This window comes from Oncorhynchus tshawytscha, unplaced genomic scaffold (genome assembly GCF_018296145.1).
Source record: "Oncorhynchus tshawytscha isolate Ot180627B unplaced genomic scaffold, Otsh_v2.0 Un_contig_3912_pilon_pilon, whole genome shotgun sequence".
NCBI lineage: Eukaryota > Metazoa > Chordata > Actinopteri > Salmoniformes > Salmonidae > Oncorhynchus > Oncorhynchus tshawytscha.
Window position 1 is genome coordinate 95,001 of NW_024609153.1, and position 19,740 is coordinate 114,740.

A 19,740-nucleotide genomic window follows, 5' to 3' on the forward strand; every position below is an offset into this window, starting at 1 on the left:
ATCCTTGGGTGTGGGTGGGGATGAGAGGGAGAGCGTCTGTGAAGAGAGAGAGAGAGAGAGAGAGAGAGAGAGAGAGAGAGAGAGAGAGAGAGAAAAGAGAGAGAGAGAGAAAAAGAGCGAGAGAGAGAGAGAGAGAGAGCGAGGAGTGTCTGTGCCGGCTTCCTACAAAATGTGTAAGCTAGCACGGTAGCATAGTGACACCCGATGATGTCATTGACTAAATGCTAAGTCCTCTATTGATTTATATTGGAAATGCTAACGGCTAATTTTGAAAAACATATTCAGTTAGCTTAAGATGCTAAAGTAGAAATGTTAATTCCTATTTGTATTTAGTTAGAGATGCTAAGGGAGATGCTAGCCCTGTCTACAGTTCTGTGTGCTGGAGATGCCATTCCAGTATGCAGACGATAGCTATCGATTCTCAGACAGAAGTAGCTAAACCTCTGCCTCCTCTCCTCCTCCTGTCCCTCTATCCTCTCCCCCCATCCTCCTCCCTCCCTCCTTCAGTCACCAGCCCAGAGACTGCAATGAGCTCATCTTTCCCCCTTCCCACCCACCCTCCCTTCCTCGCTTGCTTGCTTTCACTCACTCCCATTCTCCCACTCGCTCTCTCTCATGCTCTCTTTTTTGCTTCCTCAGTACACAAGCCACTCTCCCTCTCCCTCCTCTCCCTCCATCCATCCATCCACTCTCCCTCTCCTCCCTCCATCCATCCATCCACTCTCCCTCTCCTCCCTCCATCCACTCTCCCTCTCCCTATCCATCCATCCACTCTCCCTCTCCCTCCATCCACTCCCTCTCCATCCACTCTCCTTCTCCTCCCTCCATCCACTCTCCTTCTCCTCCCTCCCTCCACTCTCCTTCTCCTCCCTCCCTCCACTCTCCTTCTCCTCCCCCTCCCTCCACTCTCCCTCTCCATCCACTCTCCTTCTCCTCCCTCCATCCACTCTCCTTCTCCTCCCTCCCTCCACTCTCCCTCTCCATCCACTCTCCTTCTCCTCCCTCCATCCACTCTCCTTCTCCTCCCTCCATCCACTCTCCTTCTCCTCCCTCCATCCACTCTCCCTCTCCATCCACTCTCCTTCTCCTCCCTCCATCCACTCTCCTTCTCCTCCCTCCATCCACTCTCCTTCTCCTCCCTCCATCTCCCTCTCCATCCACTCTCCTTCTCCTCCCTCCCTCCACTCTCCTTCTCCTCCCTCCCTCCACTCTCCCTCTCCATCCACTCTCCTTCTCCTCCCTCCATCCACTCTCCTTCTCCTCCCTCCCTCCACTCTCCCTCTCCATCCACTCTCCTTCTCCTCCATCCATCCACTCTCCTTCTCCTCCCTCCATCCACTCTCCTTCTCCTCCCTCCATCCACTCCCTCTCCATCCACTCTCCTTCTCCTCCCTCCACCACTCTCCTTCTCCTCCCTCCATCCACTCCCCTCTCCACCACTCTCCTTCTCCTCCCTCCATCCACTCTCCTTCTCCTCCCTCCATCCACTCTCCCTCTCCCTATCCATCCATCCACTCTCCCTCTCCCTCCATCCACTCCCTCTCCACCACTCTCCTTCTCCTCCCTCCATCCACTCTCCTTCTCCTCCCTACCTCCATCCTGTTCAGAACCAAACGATTGGAAAATAATTTAGGTTCCAAACCCCTGGAAGGAATGTTTCTCATCAATTACAGCTCAGACTTCCAACACCATCGTGCCCTCCAAGCTGGGGGCCCTGGAGGAATAGTGCCAGGAAAATAACATGTCCCTTAACGCCAACTAAACAACGGAGCTGATCAGGGACTACAGGAGACAGCAGACAGCAGAGACAGACAGAGACAGACAGAGACAGCAGAGACAGCAGAGACAGCAGACAGCAGAGACAGACAGAGACAGACAGAGACAGCAGAGACAGCAGAGACAGACAGAGACAGACAGAGACAGACAGAGACAGCAGAGACAGACAGAGACAGCAGAGACAGACAGAGACAGACAGAGACAGACAGAGACAGACAGAGACAGCAGAGACAGACAGAGACAGACAGAGACAGACAGAGACAGCAGACAGCAGAGACAGACAGAGACAGACAGAGACAGCAGAGACAGACAGAGACAGCAGAGACAGACAGAGACAGACAGAGACAGACAGAGACAGCAGAGACAGCAGAGACAGACAGAGACAGACAGAGACAGACAGAGACAGCAGAGACAGACAGAGACAGACAGAGACAGACAGAGACAGACAGAGACAGCAGAGACAGACAGAGACAGACAGAGACAGACAGAGACAGCAGACAGCAGAGACAGACAGAGACAGACAGAGACAGCAGAGACAGACAGAGACAGCAGAGACAGACAGAGACAGACAGAGACAGACAGAGACAGCAGAGACAGACAGAGACAGACAGAGACAGACAGAGACAGACAGAGACAGCAGAGACAGACAGAGACAGACAGAGACAGACAGAGACAGACAGAGACAGCAGAGACAGACAGAGACAGACAGAGACAGACAGAGACAGCAGAGACAGCAGAGACAGCAGAGACAGACAGAGACAGACAGAGACAGACAGAGACAGCAGAGACAGCAGAGACAGACAGAGACAGACAGAGACAGACAGAGACAGACAGCAGAGACAGCAGAGACAGCTCGGCCCCGTCCACATCGATGGCAGTGGAGAGGGTCAAAGGCCTTAAGTTCCTCTGCTTCCACATCACTGAGGACCTGAAATGGTCCCCCCACACTGACAGCGTGGTGAAGAAGGCACAACAGCACCTCTTCAACCTCATTTGGCTTGGCACCTAAGACCCTCACAAACGTTTACAGATGCACAATCGAGAGCATCCTGTCGGGCTGTATCACCGCCTGGTACGGCAACTGCGCCACCCACAACCGCAGGGCTCTCCAGAGGGTGGTGCGGTCTGCCCAACGCATCACCGGGGGCAAACTACCTGCCCTCCAGGACACATACAGCACGTAATTTAAACAGTAATTAATTTAAATTAAACAAAACTACTTATTTACTCTTCTAATTACTTTGGTAACCAGTTTTCAAGGACCTCAGCCACCCGAGACCTGGCCTGTTCAACCCAATACCACTGTCACTAACCGACTGCCAGTACTCTACCCTGCACCTTAGAGACTGCTGCCCTATGTACATAGAGTCATTGAACACTGGTCACTTTAATAATGTTTACATACTGTTCCACCCACTTCATATGTATATACTGTATTCTAGTCTTGGTTCATCCTATATAACTACTGTCTATACTGTCTATACACACCATCCTATATAACTACTGTCTATACTGTCTATACACACCATCCTATATAACTACTGTCTAGACACACCATCCTATATAACTACTGTCTATACACACCATCCTATTTAACTACTGTCTATACACATACACCATCTATATGCACCATCTATACACACCATCTATACACACCATCCAGACACACCATCCATACACACCATCCATACACACCATCTATACACACCTTCCATACACACCATCTACACACACCATCTATACACACCATCTATACACACCATCTATACACACACCATCTATACATACACCATCTACACACACCATCTATACACACCATCTATACAGACACCATCTATACATACACCATCTATTCACACCATCCATACACACCATCTATACACACACCATCCATACACACCATCTATTCACACACCATCTATACACACCATCTACACACACCATCTATACACACACCATCTATACACACCATCTACACACACCATCTATACACACCATCTATACATACACCATCTATACACACCATCCATACACACCATCTATACATACACCATCTATACACACACCATCTATACACACCATCCATACACACCATCTATACACACACCATCTATACACACACCATCCATACACCATCTATACACACCATCTATACACACCATCTATACACACCTTCCATACACACCATCTACACACACCATCTACACACACCATCTATACACACCATCTACACACACCATCTATACACACCATCTATACACACACCATCTATACACACACCATCCATACACCATCTATACACACCATCTATACACACCATCTATACACACCTTCCATACACACCATCTACACACACCATCTACACACACCATCTATACACACACCATCTATACACACCATCTATACACACACCATCTATACACACACCATCCATACACACCATCTATACACACACCATCTATACACACCATCCATACACACACCATTTATACACACCATCCATACACACCATCTATACACCATCTATACACACCATCTATACACACCATCCATACACACCATCTACACACACCATCTATACACACACCATCTATACACACCATCTATACACACACCATCTATACATACACCATCTATACATACACCATCTATTCACACCATCCATACACACCATTTATACACACCATCTATACACACCATCCATACACACCATCTATACACCATCTATACACACCATCTATACACACCATCTACACACACCATCTATACACACACCATCTATACACACCATCTATACACACACCATCTATACATACACCATCTATACACACACCATCTATACACACCCTCCATACACACCATCTATACACACACCATCTATACACACACCATCTATACATACACCATCTATACATACACCATCTATACACACCATCCATACACACACCATCTATACACACCATCCATACACACCATCTATACACACCATCCATACACACACCATCTATACACACCATCCATACACACCATCTATACACACACCATCCATACACACACCATCTATACACACACCATCCATACACACACCATCTATACACACCATCTATACACACCATCCATACACACCATCCATACACACCATCTATACACACCATCTATACACACCATCTATACACACACCATCTATACACACACCATCTATACACACCATCTATACACACACCATCTATACACACCATCTATACACACACCATTTATACACACCATCTATACACACCATCCATACACACCATCTATACACCATCTATACACACCTTCCATACACACCATCTATACACACCATCTATACACACACCATCTATACACACCTTCCATACACACCATCTACACACACACCATCTATACACACCATCTATACACACACCATCTATACACACCCTCCATACACACCATCTATACACACACACCATCTATACAAACCATCCATACACACCATCTATACACTGAGTGTACAAACATGAACAAGAACTAATATTGAGTTGCCTTCAGAACTGCCTCCCTGTGTTCCACAGGGATCCTGGCCCATGTTGACTCTGATGGTTCCCACAGTGGAGTCCAGTTGTCTGGATGTCCTTTTGGGTGTTTTATTATTCTTGATAAACACAGGAAACTGTTGTGCGTGGGAAAACCCAGCAGAGTTTCAGTTCTTGACACAAACTGGTGCACTTGGCACCTACTTATACAATACCCCGTTTAAAGGCACAAATATTTTCTCTTGCTCATTCACCCTCTGAATGGCAACACACACACAATCCATGTCTCAATTGTCTCAAGGCTTAAAAATCCTTCTTTAACCAGGTCTCCTCCCCTTCATCGACACTGATTGAAGTGGATTTAACAAAGTGACATCAATAAGGGATCATAGCTTTCACTTGGATTCACCTGGTCAGTCTGTCATGGAACGAGCAGGTGTTCCTGATGTTTTGTACAATCAATGTATATTTAAGCAACGTAGCCAGAGGAGGTGTGGTATATGTCTGTTCTCAGACGCAACGCATCAGAGAGACTACAGCCTGGATACCAGCCCTTAGCCGTGTGCAGAGACACTACAGCCTGGATACCAGCCCTTAGCCATGTGCAGAGAGACTACAGCCTGGATACCAGCCCTTAGCCGTGTGCAGAGAGACTACAGCCTGGATACCAGCCCTTAGCCGTGTGCAGAGAGACTACAGCCTGGATACCAGCCCTTAGCCGGTGCAGAGAGACTACAGCCTGGATACCAGCCCTTAGCCGTGTGCAGAGAGACTACAGCCTGGATACCAGCCCATAGCCGTGTGCAGAGAGACTACAGCCTGGATACCAGCCCTTAGCCGTGTGCAGAGAGACTACAGCCTGGATACCAGCCCTTAGCCGTGTGCAGAGAGACTACAGCCTGGATACCAGCCCTTAGCCGTGTGCAGAGAGACTACAGCCTGGATACCAGCCCTTAGCCGTGTGGTATATGTCTGTTCTCAGACACAACGCATCAGAGAGACTACAGCCTGGATACCAGCCCTTAGCCGTGTGCAGAGAGACTACAGCCTGGATACCAGCCCTTAGCCGTGTGCAGAGAGACTACAGCCTGGATACCAGCCCTTAGCCGTGTGCAGAGAGACTACAGCCTGGATACCAGCCCATAGCCGTGTGCAGAGAGACTACAGCCTGGATACCAGCCCTTAGCCGTGTGCAGAGAGACTACAGCCTGGATACCAGCCCTTAGCCGTGTGCAGAGAGACTACAGCCTGGATACCAGCCCATAGCCGTGTGCAGAGAGACTACAGCCTGGATACCAGCCCTTAGCCGTGTGCAGAGAGACTACAGCCTGGATACCAGCCCTTAGCCGTGTGCAGAGAGACTACAGCCTGGATACCAGCCCTTAGCCGTGTGCAGAGAGACTACAGCCTGGATACCAGCCCTTAGCCGTGTGGTATATGTCTGTTCTCAGACACAACGCATCAGAGAGACTACAGCCTGGATACCAGCCCTTAGCCGTGTGCAGAGAGACTACAGCCTGGATACCAGCCCTTAGCCGTGTGCAGAGAGACTACAGCCTGGATACCAGCCCTTAGCCGTGTGCAGAGAGACTACAGCCTGGATACCAGCCCTTAGCCGTGTGCAGAGAGACTACAGCCTGGATACCAGCCCTTAGCCGTGTGCAGAGAGACTACAGCCTGGATACCAGCCCTTAGCCGTGTGCAGAGAGACTACAGCCTGGATACCAGCCCTTAGCCGTGTGCAGAGAGACTACAGCCTGGATACCAGCCCTTAGCCGTGTGCAGAGAGACTACAGCCTGGATACCAGCCCTTAGCCGTGTGCAGAGAGACTACAGCCTGGATACCAGCCCTTAGCCGTGTGGTATATGTCTGTTCTCAGACACAACGCATCAGAGAGACTACAGCCTGGATACCAGCCCTTAGCCGTGTGCAGAGAGACTACAGCCTGGATACCAGCCCTTAGCCGTGTGCAGAGAGACTACAGCCTGGATACCAGCCCTTAGCCGTGTGCAGAGAGACTACAGCCTGGATACCAGCCCTTAGCCGTGTGCAGAGAGACTACAGCCTGGATACCAGCCCTTAGCCGTGTGCAGAGAGACTACAGCCTGGATACCAGCCCTTAGCCGTGTGCAGAGAGACTACAGCCTGGATACCAGCCCTTAGCCGTGTGAGTAGCCTATGTCTGTAGCCGTGTGCAGAGAGACTACAGCCTGGATACCAGCCCTTAGCATCAGAGAGACTACAGCCTGGATACCAGCCCTTAGCCGTGTGCAGAGAGACTACAGCCTGGATACCAGCCCTTAGCCGTGTGCAGAGAGACTACAGCCTGGATACCAGCCCATAGCCGTGTGCAGAGAGACTACAGCCTGGATACCAGCCCTTAGCCGTGTGCAGAGAGACTACAGCCTGGACACCAGCCCTTAGCCGTGTGCAGAGAGACTACAGCCTGGATACCAGCCCTTAGCCGTGTGCAGAGAGACTACAGCCTGGATACCAGCCCATAGCCGTGTGGTATATTGCTCATATACCACAAAACCCCGATGAGCCTTATTGCTCATTATTAACAGGTTACCAATGTAATTACACCAGTAAACAAGTCCTTTAGTTTCATACCCATGTTATATTGTCTGATATACCACAGGGTTTCAGCCAATCAGTATCCAGGACCAAAAACGACCCGGATTATAAATCTATTTATATATATTTATTTTTTTGATACTGACATTTCCTGGATTATATTACTACACTGTTGTATAGCTAGATATTACTACACTGTTGTATAGCTAGATATTACTACACTGTTGTATAGCTAGATATTACTACACTGTTGTGTAGCTAGATATTACTACACTGTTGTATAGCTAACGCAAGCATTTCGCTGAACCTGCGATAACATCTGCTGATCTGTGTGTACGCAAACAATAAATCATTGATTTGGGTAGCGGTTTCCTCTAGCAGGCACAGATCTGGGATCAGTTTATCCTCACCAGAATCATTGATTTGGGTAGCGGTTTCCTCTAGCAGGCACAGATCTAGGATCAGTTTATCCTCACCAGAATCATTGATTTGGGTAGCGGTTTCCTCTAGCAGGCACAGATCTAGGATCAGTTTATCCTCACCAGAATCATTGATTTGGGTAGCGGTTTCCTCTAGCAGGCACAGATCTGGGATCAGTTTATCCTCACCAGAATCCTTGATTTGGGTAGGGGTTTCCTCTAGCAGGCACAGATCTGGGATCAGTTTATCCTCACCAGAATCTTTGATTTGGGTAGGGGTTTCCTCTAGCAGGCACAGATCTAGGATCAGTTTATCCTCACCAGAATCTATGTTCAGTTTTCCTCACAAAGAAGGCAGATTTTTTTTTTATGTCCTGTTGCTAGGATACCAATGTCCACCCAGTGAGTAATGGGATGTCTACGTAATACACCGAGTCATGTAGGAGATGCATCTCTATAATGTTTATATAGATAACTGGGATTAATGATGTGGTTTACTGCCAACCAGAACCATGCCACTGTACTGCTGGTCAGATAGGAGTTAATAAACTGGGTTAAGGAGTATCAGGGGCTGGTATAGAGGGGAGGGGTGGTATAGAGGGGAGGGGTGGTATATAGGGGTGGTATAGAGGGATGGTATAGAGGGGTGGTATAGAGGGGTGGTATAGAGGGGTGGTATAGAGGGGTGGTATAGAGGGATGGTATAGAGGGGGTGGTATAGAGGGGTGGTATAGAGGGGAGGTATAGAGGGGTGGTATAGAGGGATGGTATAGAGGGATGGTCTAGAGGGGTGGTATAGAGGGGTGGTATAGAGGGGTGGTATAGAGGGGTGGTATAGAGGGATGGTATAGAGGGGTGGTATTGAGGGATGGTATAGGTATAGAGGGGTGGTATAGAGGGGAGGGGTGGTATAGAGGGGTGGTATAGAGGGGTGGTATATAGGGGTGGTATAGAGGGGTGGTATAGAGCGGTGGTATAGAGGGGAGGGGTGGTATAGAGGGGTGGTATAGAGGGATGGTATAGAGGGGTGGTATAGAGGGCTGGTATAGAGGGATGTTTGTAGGCCTGTATGTAGGCCTGTTTGTAGGCCTGTTTGTAGGTCTGTTTGTAGACCTGTTTGCAGGTCTGTTTGTAGGCCTGTATGTAGGTCTGTTTGTAGACCTGTTTGTAGGCCTGTTTGTAGACCTGTTTGTAGGCCTGTTTGTAGAACTGTATGTAGGTCTGTTCGTAGGCCTGTATGTAGGTCTGTTTGTAGGCCTGCTTGTAGGTCTGTTTGTAGGCCTGTATGTAGCCTGTTTGTAGGCCTGTATGTAGGTCTGTTTGTAGGCCTGTTTGTAGGCCTGTTTGTAGGTCTGTTTGTAGGCCTGTTTGTAGGCCTGTTTGTAGGCCTGTAGGCCTGTATGTAGGCCTGTTTGTAGGCCTGTTTGTAGGCCTGTTTGTAGGTCTGTTTGTAGGTCTGTTTGTAGGCCTGCTTGTAGAACTGTATGTAGGTCTGTTCGTAGGCCTGTATGTAGGTCTGTTCGTAGGCCTGTTTGTAGGCCTGTTTGTAGAACTGTTCGTAGGCCTGTATGTAGGGTCTGTTTGTAGGCCTGTTTGTAGGCCTGTTTGTAGGTCTGTTTGTAGGCCTGTTTGTAGAACTGTATGTAGGTCTGTTCGTAGGCCTGTATGTAGGTCTGTTCGTAGGCCTGTATGTAGGTCTGTTTGTAGGCCTGTTTGTAGGTCTGTTTGTAGGCCTGTTTGTAGGTCTGTTTGTAGGTCTGTTTGTAGGCCTGTTTGTAGGTCTGTTTGTAGGCCTGTTTGTAGGCCTGCTTGTAGGTCTGTTTGTAGGCCTGTTTGTAGGTCTATTTGTAGGTCTGCCTGTTTGTAGGTCTGTTTGTAGGCCTGTTTGTAGGTCTGTTTGTAGGCCTGTTTGCCTGTTTGTAGGCCTGTTTGTAGGCCTGTTTGTTTGGCCTGTTTGTAGGCCTGTTTGTAGGCCTGTTTGTAGGCCTGTTTGTAGGCCTGTTTGTAGGCCTGTTTGTAGGTCTGTCTGTTTGTAGGCCTGTTTGTAGGTCTGTTTGTAGGTCTGTTTGTAGGTCTGTTTGTAGGCCTAGGTCTGTTTGTAGGTCTGTTTGTAGGCCTGTTTGTAGGTCTGTTTGTAGGTCTGTTTGTAGGTCTGTTTGTAGGTCTGTTTGTAGGTCTGTTTGTAGGTCTGTTTGTAGGTCTGTTTGTAGGTCTGTTTGTAGGTCTGTCTTGTAGGTCTAGGCCTTTGTAGTCTGTTTGTAGGTCTGTTTGTAGGTCTAGGTCTTTGTAGGTCTGTTTGTAGGTCTGTTTGTAGGCCTGTTTGTAGGTCTGTTTGTAGGTCTGTTTGTAGGTCTGTTTGTAGCCTGTCTTTAGGTCTGGCCTGTCTTTAGGTCTGTTCAGTGAGGATGGTGAGAGAGTGAGAAGCTGGTCTGACTGGTTCTTCTGTTAGCTCCAGTTCAGGAGGAAATGAAGATGCCAAAAAAGATTTTTCAGAGGAGAGGAAGACACACACACACACACACACACACACACACACACACACACACACACACACACACACACACACACACAGATTCAAAACACACACACACACACAACACACACACACACACACACACACACAGATTCAAACACAGAATCAACAAATAATATGGTGTATTCTCTCTCACACACAAACACACACACACACACACGCAGGCACACACACACACACACGCAGGCACACACACACACACACACACACTCACACACACACATGCTGACTCAAAAGAGGAAGACAGACCAACATTTCTCAATAGTGGGTTGATCAACAATATTAACTTGTAGTTTCATACCAACTGCCAACAGAAAAGACTAATTATTACTGGTTGTAATAACTGGGTTATTATATATACTTATCACAGTAAGATATAATACTGTCCCTTATAATCATTCATCAACTACTCATCCCCTCCCCCAATACTAACCTGAACTACAGATCTAGGATCAGCTGAACTACAGATCTAGGATCCCCCAGCATAACCTGAACCCTCCCCCAACACTAACCTGAACTACAGATCTAGGATCAGCATCCCCTCCCCCAACACTAACCTGAACTGCAGATCTAGGATCACTGAACTACAGATCTAGGATCAGCATCCCCCCCAACACTAACCTGAACTACAGATCTAGGATCAGCTGAATCAGATCTAGGATCAGCATCCTCCCCAACACTAACCTGAACTACAGCTCTAGGATCAGCTGAACTACAGATCTAGGATCAGCATCCCCTCCCCCAACATTAACCTGAACTACAGATCTAGGATCAGCATCCCCTCCCCCAATACTAACCTGAACTACAGATCTAGGATCAGCATCCCCTCCCCCAACACTAACCTGAACTACAGATCTAGGATCAGCTGAACTACAGATCTAGGATCAGCTGAACTACAGCTCTAGGATCAGCATCCCCTCCCCCAATACTGACCTGAACTACAGATCTAGGATCAGCATCCCCTCCCCCAATACTAACCTGAACTACAGATCTAGGATCAGCATCCCCTCCCCCAACACTAACCTGAACTACAGATCTAGGATCAGCATCCCCTCAACACTAACCTGAACTACAGCTCTAGGATCAGCATCCCCTCCCCCAACACTAACCTGAACTACAGATCTAGGATCAGCATCCCCTCCCCCAACATAACCTGAACCAGATCTAGGATCAGCATCCCCTCCCCCCCAACACTAACCTGAACTACAGATCTAGGATCAGCATCCCCTCCCCCAACACTAACCTGAACTACAGCTCTAGGATCAGCATCCCCTCCCCCAACACTAACCTGAACTACAGATCTAGGATCAGCATCCCCTCCCCCAACACTAACCTGAACTACAGATCTAGGATCAGCATCCCCTCCCCCAATACTAACCTGAACTACAGATCTAGGATCAGCTGAACTACAGATCTAGGATCAGCATCCCCTTCCCCCAACACTAACCTGAACTACAGATCTAGGATCAGCATCCCCTCCCCCCAACACTAACCTGAACCATTAGAGGACAGAACATAAAACTGACCTTAGATCAGTGTATCTAGGAGCTACTCCCCACTTCCAGCGATGACCTGCGTCCCAAAATGGCACCCTATTCCTCTATATAGTGAACTACTTTTGACCAGACGCAGGATCCTATGGAACCAGGTTAAAAGTAGTGCACTATATAGGGAATAGGGTGCCAAAGTAGTGCACTATATAGGGAATAGCGTGCCAAAGTAGTGCACTATATAGGGAATAGGGTGCCCAAGTAGTGCACTATATAGGGAATAGAGTGCCATAGTAGTGCACTATATAGGGAATAGAGTGCCATAGTAGTGCACTATATAGGGAATAGGGTGCCAAAGTAGTGCACTATATAGGGATTAGGGTGCCATAGTAGTGCACTATATAGGGAATAGCGTGCCAAAGTAGTGCCCTATATAGGGAATAGGGTGCCATTTGGAGTGCACTATATAGGGAATAGAGTGCCATAGTAGTGCACTATATAGGGAATAGAGGGCCATAGTAGTGCACTATATAGGGAATAGGGTGCCAAAGTAGTGCACTATATAGGGAATAGAGTGCCATAGTAGTGCACTATATAGGGAATAGAGTGCCATAGTAGTGCACTATATAGGGAATAGAGTGCCATAGTAGTGCACTATATAGGGAATAGGGTGCCAAAGTAGTGCACTATATAGGGATTAGGGTGCCATAGTAGTGCACTATATAGGGAATAGAGTGCCATAGTAGTGCACTATATAGGGAATAGAGTGCCATAGTAGTGCACTATATAGGGAATAGGGTGCCAAAGTAGTGCACTATATAGGGATTAGGGTGCCAAAGTAGTGCACTATATAGGAATTAGGGTGCCAAAGTAGTGCACTATATAGGGAATAGCGTGCCAAAGTAGTGCACTATAAAGGGAACAGGGTGCCATTTGGAGTGCAGATCTCGCCAACCCTTCTACCCTGGACCTGATATTTCTGACCAGCGATCAACATCAATAATGTAAGATGATTCAGATGAATAATAAAGAGTCCCTATGAATCAATATTTAATGATGGTGAATCTGCTCTTTAAAGTCAATCTGTTTAATATATCTGTGTGTACACTCAGGCGGTGGTCAGAGGCCTGTATAGAGCCCTACTTTGGCACCCTATTCCCTATATGGTGCACTACTTTGGCACCCTATTCCCTATATGGTGCACTACTTTGGCACCCTAATCCCTTTATAGTGCCCTACTTTGGCACCCTATTCCCTATATAGTGCACTACTTTGGCACCCTATTCCCTATATATAGTGCACTACTTTGGCACCCTAATCCCTTTATAGTGCCCTACTTTGGCACCCTATTCCCTATATAGTGCCCTACTTTGGCACCCTATTCCCTATTTATAGTGCACTACTTTGGCACACTATTCCCTTAGGATGCAGGCAGAGTGCTGAGTGTCAGTGATGCTAAGCACATGTAATGCCCTCTAGGCCTACTAGGGTGCTGGTTAAACACCTACGTAGGGATGGGACCCATCTAGGGTGCTGGTTAAACACCTACGTAGGGATGGGACCCATCTAGGGTGCTGGTTAAACACCTACGTAGGGATGGGACCCATCTAGGGTGCTGGTTAAACACCTACGTAGGGATGGGACCCATCTAGGGTGCTGGTTAAACACCTACGTAGGGATGGGACCCATCTAGGGTGCTGGTTAAACACCTACGTAGGGATGGGACCCATCTAGGGTGCTGGTTAAACGTGTAGGGATGGGACCCATCTAGGGTGCTGGTTAAACGTGTAGGGATGGGACCCATCTAGGGTGCTGGTTAAACGTGTAGGGATGGAACCCATCTAGGGTGCTGGTTAAACATGTAGGGATGGGACCCATCTAGGTGCTGGTTAAACATGTAGGGATGGGACCCATCTAGGGTGCTGGTTAAACGTGTAGGGATGGGACCCAAACGTCTCTTCGTTCAAAAGGCTTAATAATCGACGTAGAACCATGAAGGGAAAAAAAATCGATCTCCAATGTAAAGCCTAAAAAGGCAGGTTACCATTATGTCAGATCGGGAAATGCGCGTTGAAATACATTTTTAGCTGGCCAAATTATCAGATGGTCTGTACTGAAAATATCAGCGTGGATCAGATTGATTAACTCTCCACACAATTTAATGTTCCTGCACAGGGGATTCACCCTCTTCAGAGAATCATTTTGTAATGTATTTGCAGAAACACTTTCCGTTCGTTCGCGAACGACTCATCATTAGTCATTACAGCAAGGCAGGGTCTGCTGACATGGTCTCTGGTTCAGGCTCTACTTGTTCCTCCAACTAAATCACGACCTAAACCGGACCTCGATAGAGAAACGAGTGTAGTCCTACACTTAATAAGTAGGGGAGAGCGTTTGCTGTCATTTAGAGCAACATTTAAAAAGGGGCCACTGTGTAGAGACAACACACTAGACTACTGTAGGCCCAGCTCCTTCCCGAATGGGAAAGCTTTTCTGTATCTGATGGCTTTCAAAAGAACAACAACTTTTTACAGATAGGCCTACGGCAGGCTTTCTGATGTCAGGTGCTTTCCCTCAACTTTATCAATGCGCGCAAAATCATCTATAGACAATCAACGCGCATCAAATGACCAAATCTCTCTGCAACTGCGTCAATCACCCGACAATTTACCACGGAAACTCCTCAAACCTACAAGCAAAACAACATTATACTGTTGCATTAGATTATAAATGATTACTCTTACCTTTTTAGCAAAGGACACTTGTTCTGTAAAACTTTTCTTGCGCAGAAATCAAACTATTTCTCCTGCGTCTCGATCTCTCGCTCTCACTTTCTCTGAGCAGGAAATAAACGTATACACCAATAAGATCGGTACACACGAAATGACACCAGTCTTTAACATCCGTTACTTCGTTACTGATGTCTTCTGTAGCTGTACACGTCTTTCCCCGGTTAAAGAAAAGCCTGTGGTGTCTTTGTTCAACCTGGTCTCAGAGCATTAAGTATTGTTCTTTACGCAAAACCCGAGATACTCTCTTTTGTATGGTATGTTATTTATTATTTTGTGGATGTCCATCACCCATTTAGTATGATATTTTAACGAATTACAATTTGCATTATATGTTACGAATTTGAAAAACGTACAATATGTTACGAAAATTGGGAACACGTCTGATAGTTTACGAATTGCAATTTCTATTATGTTACACATTTACTAAACGTACAATATGTTACGAATTGCAAAACTTAGGTAACAAAGCTGCAAAAAACCTATGTAGATGGCTAATGTTAGCTAGGCTAGGGTTATGGTTAGGTTAAATGTTTAAGGTTAGGGTTAAGTGAAGGGTTAGCTAGGCTAGGGTTATGGTTAGGGTTAGGTGAAGGGTTAGTTAAAAGGGTCAAGGTTAGGTTTAGGGGAAGGGTTAGCTAACATACCAAGTAGTTGAAAAGTAGCTAATTTGCTAGAAATGTTAAAGTTGTCCATGATGAGATTCGAACTCGCAACCTGTGAGTTGCGAGACATTCGTGCTCACGTTCACCCATCCACCCCAACCAACAACCCTCCTTTCATTTTTTTGTCTTGAGTAACCATCTGTCTTATGTAACCACACCAAACATAACGTATCATACTAAATGGAGTGTCTTGTTTTTACGTAAAGAATCATATGAAATGCTCTGAGACCAGGTTGGGTTGTTTGTTGTGAAGAGACATTAAGTAAAGGCTTGTTCTCTCTAGGGGGCTACTAGTACTATCCCTTGTTCTCTCTAGGGGGCTACTAGTACTATCCCTTGTTCTCTCTAGGGGGCTACTAGTACTATCCCTTGTTCTCTCTAGGGGGCTACTAGACTATCCCTTGTTCTCTCAGGGGGCTACTAGACTATCCCTTGTTCTCTCTAGGGGGGGCTACTAGACTATCCCTTGTTCTCTCTAGGGGGGGGCTACTAGACTATCCCTTGTTCTCTCTAGGGGCTACTAGTACTATCCCTTGTTCTCTCTAGGGGGCTACTAGTACTATCCCTTGTTCTCTCTAGGGGGCTACTAGTACTATCCCTTGTTCTCTCTAGGGGGCTACTAGTACTATCCCTTGTTCTCTCTAGGGGGCTACTAGACTATCCCTTGTTCTCTCTAGGGGGCTACTAGTACTATCCCTTGTTCTCTCTAGGGGGCTACTAGACTATCCCTTGTTCTCTCTAGGGGGCTACTAGTACTATCCCTTGTTCTCTCTAGGGGGTACTATCCCTTGTTCTCTCTAGCTACTATCCCTTGTTCTCTCTAGGGGGCTACTAGTACTATCCCTTGTTCTCTCTAGGGGGGGGCTACTATCCCTTGTTCTCTCTAGGGGGCTACTAGTACTATCCCTTGTTCTCTCTAGGGGGCTACTAGTACTATCCCTTGTTCTCTCTAGGGGGGCTACTCCCTTGTTCTCTCTAGGGGTACTATCCCTTGTTCTCTCTAGGGGGCTACTAGCTACTAGCTACTACTATCCCTTGTTCTCTCTAGGGGCTACTAGTACTATCCCTTGTTCTCTCTAGGGGCTACTAGTACTATCCCTTGTTCTCTCTAGGGGGCTACTAGTACTATCCCTTGTTCTCTCTAGGGGGCTACTAGTACTATCCCTTGTTCTCTCTAGGGGGCTACTAGTACTATCCCTTGTTCTCTCTAGGGGGCTACTAGCTACTACTATCCCTTGTTCTCTCTAGTACTATCCCTTGTTCTCTCTAGGGGCTACTAGTACTATCCCTTGTTCTCTCTAGGGGGGCTACTAGTACTATCCCTTGTTCTCTCTAGGGGCTACTAGTACTATCCCTTGTTCTCTCTAGGGGCTACTAGTACTATCCCTTGTTCTCTCTAGGGGGCTACTAGTACTATCCCTTGTTCTCTCTAGGGGGCTACTAGTACTATCCCTTGTTCTCTCTAGTACTATCCCTTGCTACTAGTACTATCCCTTGTTCTCTCTAGGGGGCTACTAGTACTATCCCTTGTTCTCTCTAGGGGGCTACTAGTACTATCCCTTGTTCTCTAGGGGGCTACTAGTACTATCCCTTGTTCTCTCTAGGGGGCTACTAGTACTATCCCTTGTTCTCTCTAGGGGGCTACTAGTACTATCCCTTGTTCTCTCTAGGGGCTACTAGTACTATCCCTTGTTCTCTCTAGGGGCTACTAGTACTATCCCTTGTTCTCTCTAGGGGGCTACTAGTACTATCCCTTGTTCTCTCTAGGGGCTACTAGTACTATCCCTTGTTCTCTCTAGGGGGCTACTAGTACTATCCCTTGTTCTCTCTAGGGGGCTACTAGTACTATCCCTTGTTCTCTCTAGGGGGCTACTAGTACTATCCCTTGTTCTCTCTAGGGGGCTACTAGTACTATCCCTTGTTCTCTCTAGGGGGGGGCTACTAGTACTATCCCTTGTTCTCTCTAGGGGGCTACTAGTACTATCCCTTGTTCTCTCTAGGGGGCTACTAGTACTACTAGGGGCTACTAGTACCCTTGTTCTCTCTAGGGGGCTACTAGTACTATCCCTTGTTCTCTCTAGGGGGCTACTAGTACTATCCCTTGTTCTCTCTAGGGGCTACTAGTACTATCCCTTGTTCTCTCTAGGGGGCTACTAGTACTATCCCTTGTTCTCTCTAGGGGGCTACTAGTACTATCCCTTGTTTGACAGAATAAGTTGTGTCTAACTGGACACAGAACTTTGTGTATGTAAACTATTGGCGAAAAGGAACTCTTGTTCTCTCTAGGGGGGATTAGCCGTTGTTAGGATTGTGATTTTGGGATGAATCTCATGTCAGGTATCAGGTATTTTTGGGATGAATCTTGTGTCAGGTATCAGGTATTTTGGGATGAATCTCGTGTCAGGTATCAGGTATTTTGGGATGAATCTCGTGTCAGGTATCAGGTATTTTGGGATGAATCTCGTGTGTCAGGTATCAGGTATTTTGGGATGAATCTTGTGTCAGGTATCAGGTAGGGGGGTATTTTGGGATGAATCTCGTGTGTCAGGTATCAGGTATTTTGGGATGAATCTTGTGTCAGGTATCAGGTATTTTGGGATGAATCTCGTGTGTCAGGTATCAGGTATTTTGGGATGAATCTCGTGTATCAGGTATCAGGTATTTTAGGGGGATGAATCTTGTGTCAGGTATCAGGTATTTTGGGATGAATCTCGTGTCAGGTATCAGGTATTTTGGGATGAATCTCGTGTGTCAGGTATCAGGTATTTTGGGATGAATCTTGCGTGTCAGGTATCAGGTATTTTGGGATGAATCTTGTTCTGTCAGGTATCAGGTATTTTGGGATGAATCTCTAGGGGTGTATCAGGTATCAGGTATTTTGGGATGAATCTTGTGTCAGGTATCAGGTATTTTGGGATGAAGCTCGTGTCAGGTATCAGGTATTTTGGGATGAATCTTGTGTCAGGTATCAGGTATTTTGGGATGAATCTCGTGTCAGGTATCAGGTATTTTGGGATGAAGCTCGTGGGATGAATCTTGTGTCAGGTATCAGGTATTTTGGGATGAATCTCGTGTGTCAGGTATCAGGTATTTTGGGATGAATCTTGTGTCAGGTATCAGGTATTTTGGGATGAATCTTGTGTCAGGTATCAGGTATTTTGGGATGAATCTTGTGTCAGGTATCAGGTATTTTGGGATGAATCTCATGTATCAGGTATCAGGTATTTTGGGATGAATCTCGTGTATCAGGTATCAGGTATTTTGGGATGAATCTCGTGTGTCAGGTATCAGGTATTTTGGGATGAATCTCGTGTCAGGTATCAGGTATTTTGGGATGAATCTCGTGTGTCAGGTATCAGGTATTTTGGGATGAATCTCGTGTATCAGGTATCAGGTATTTTGGGATGAATCTCGTGTGTCAGGTATCAGGTATTTTGGGATGAATCTCGTGTCAGGTATAGAAGCAGAGAGGAGATGTTATATGTGCGTCGACCTGGGGTCTGTGACAGTAGATAATGTGCACTTTGATACCAGGCTTGAAAGGGAATAGAGTAGAGAAGACATGAGACAGGGGACATTATTTCCAGTCTACCTATTGTATGTCTGTAGGCCTACTATACAGCAAGTGGATAGGAGTGAATATACTCTAGATAATGACACCAACTGCATAGCATTGATCCTATCTATTCTACCTATTTCTATGTGTGTACCATACATCAAGAATAGAATAGAATATACTCTAGATAATGACACCAACTGTATGGCATTGATCTTATCTATTCTACCTATTTCTATGTCTGTACCATCCATCAAGTGAATATAATAGAATTTACTTGAGATGACACCAACTGTATGGAAGTTATCATATCTATTCTACCTATTTCTATGTTTGTATCATCCATCAAGTCATTCAGACGGAGTTCTGGTCATCTTACTTTTAGGATGAACTGCCACCTA

The 19,740-nt window shown here is 46.6% G+C and overlaps 1 protein-coding gene across 1 annotated transcript in view; it reads right to left on the reverse strand.

Moving 5' to 3' along the window:
• Positions 1–15,279, reverse strand: part of arhgdig (Rho GDP dissociation inhibitor (GDI) gamma) — a 49,313-nt gene extending 34,034 nt beyond the window's left edge. Inside the window, exon 1 of the mRNA XM_042314371.1 lies at positions 15,074–15,279. The gene's annotated coding sequence lies outside the window, so the exon portion shown is untranslated. The remainder of the gene's footprint in view (positions 1–15,073) is intronic.
• Positions 15,280–19,740: the final 4,461 nt, after the last annotated feature.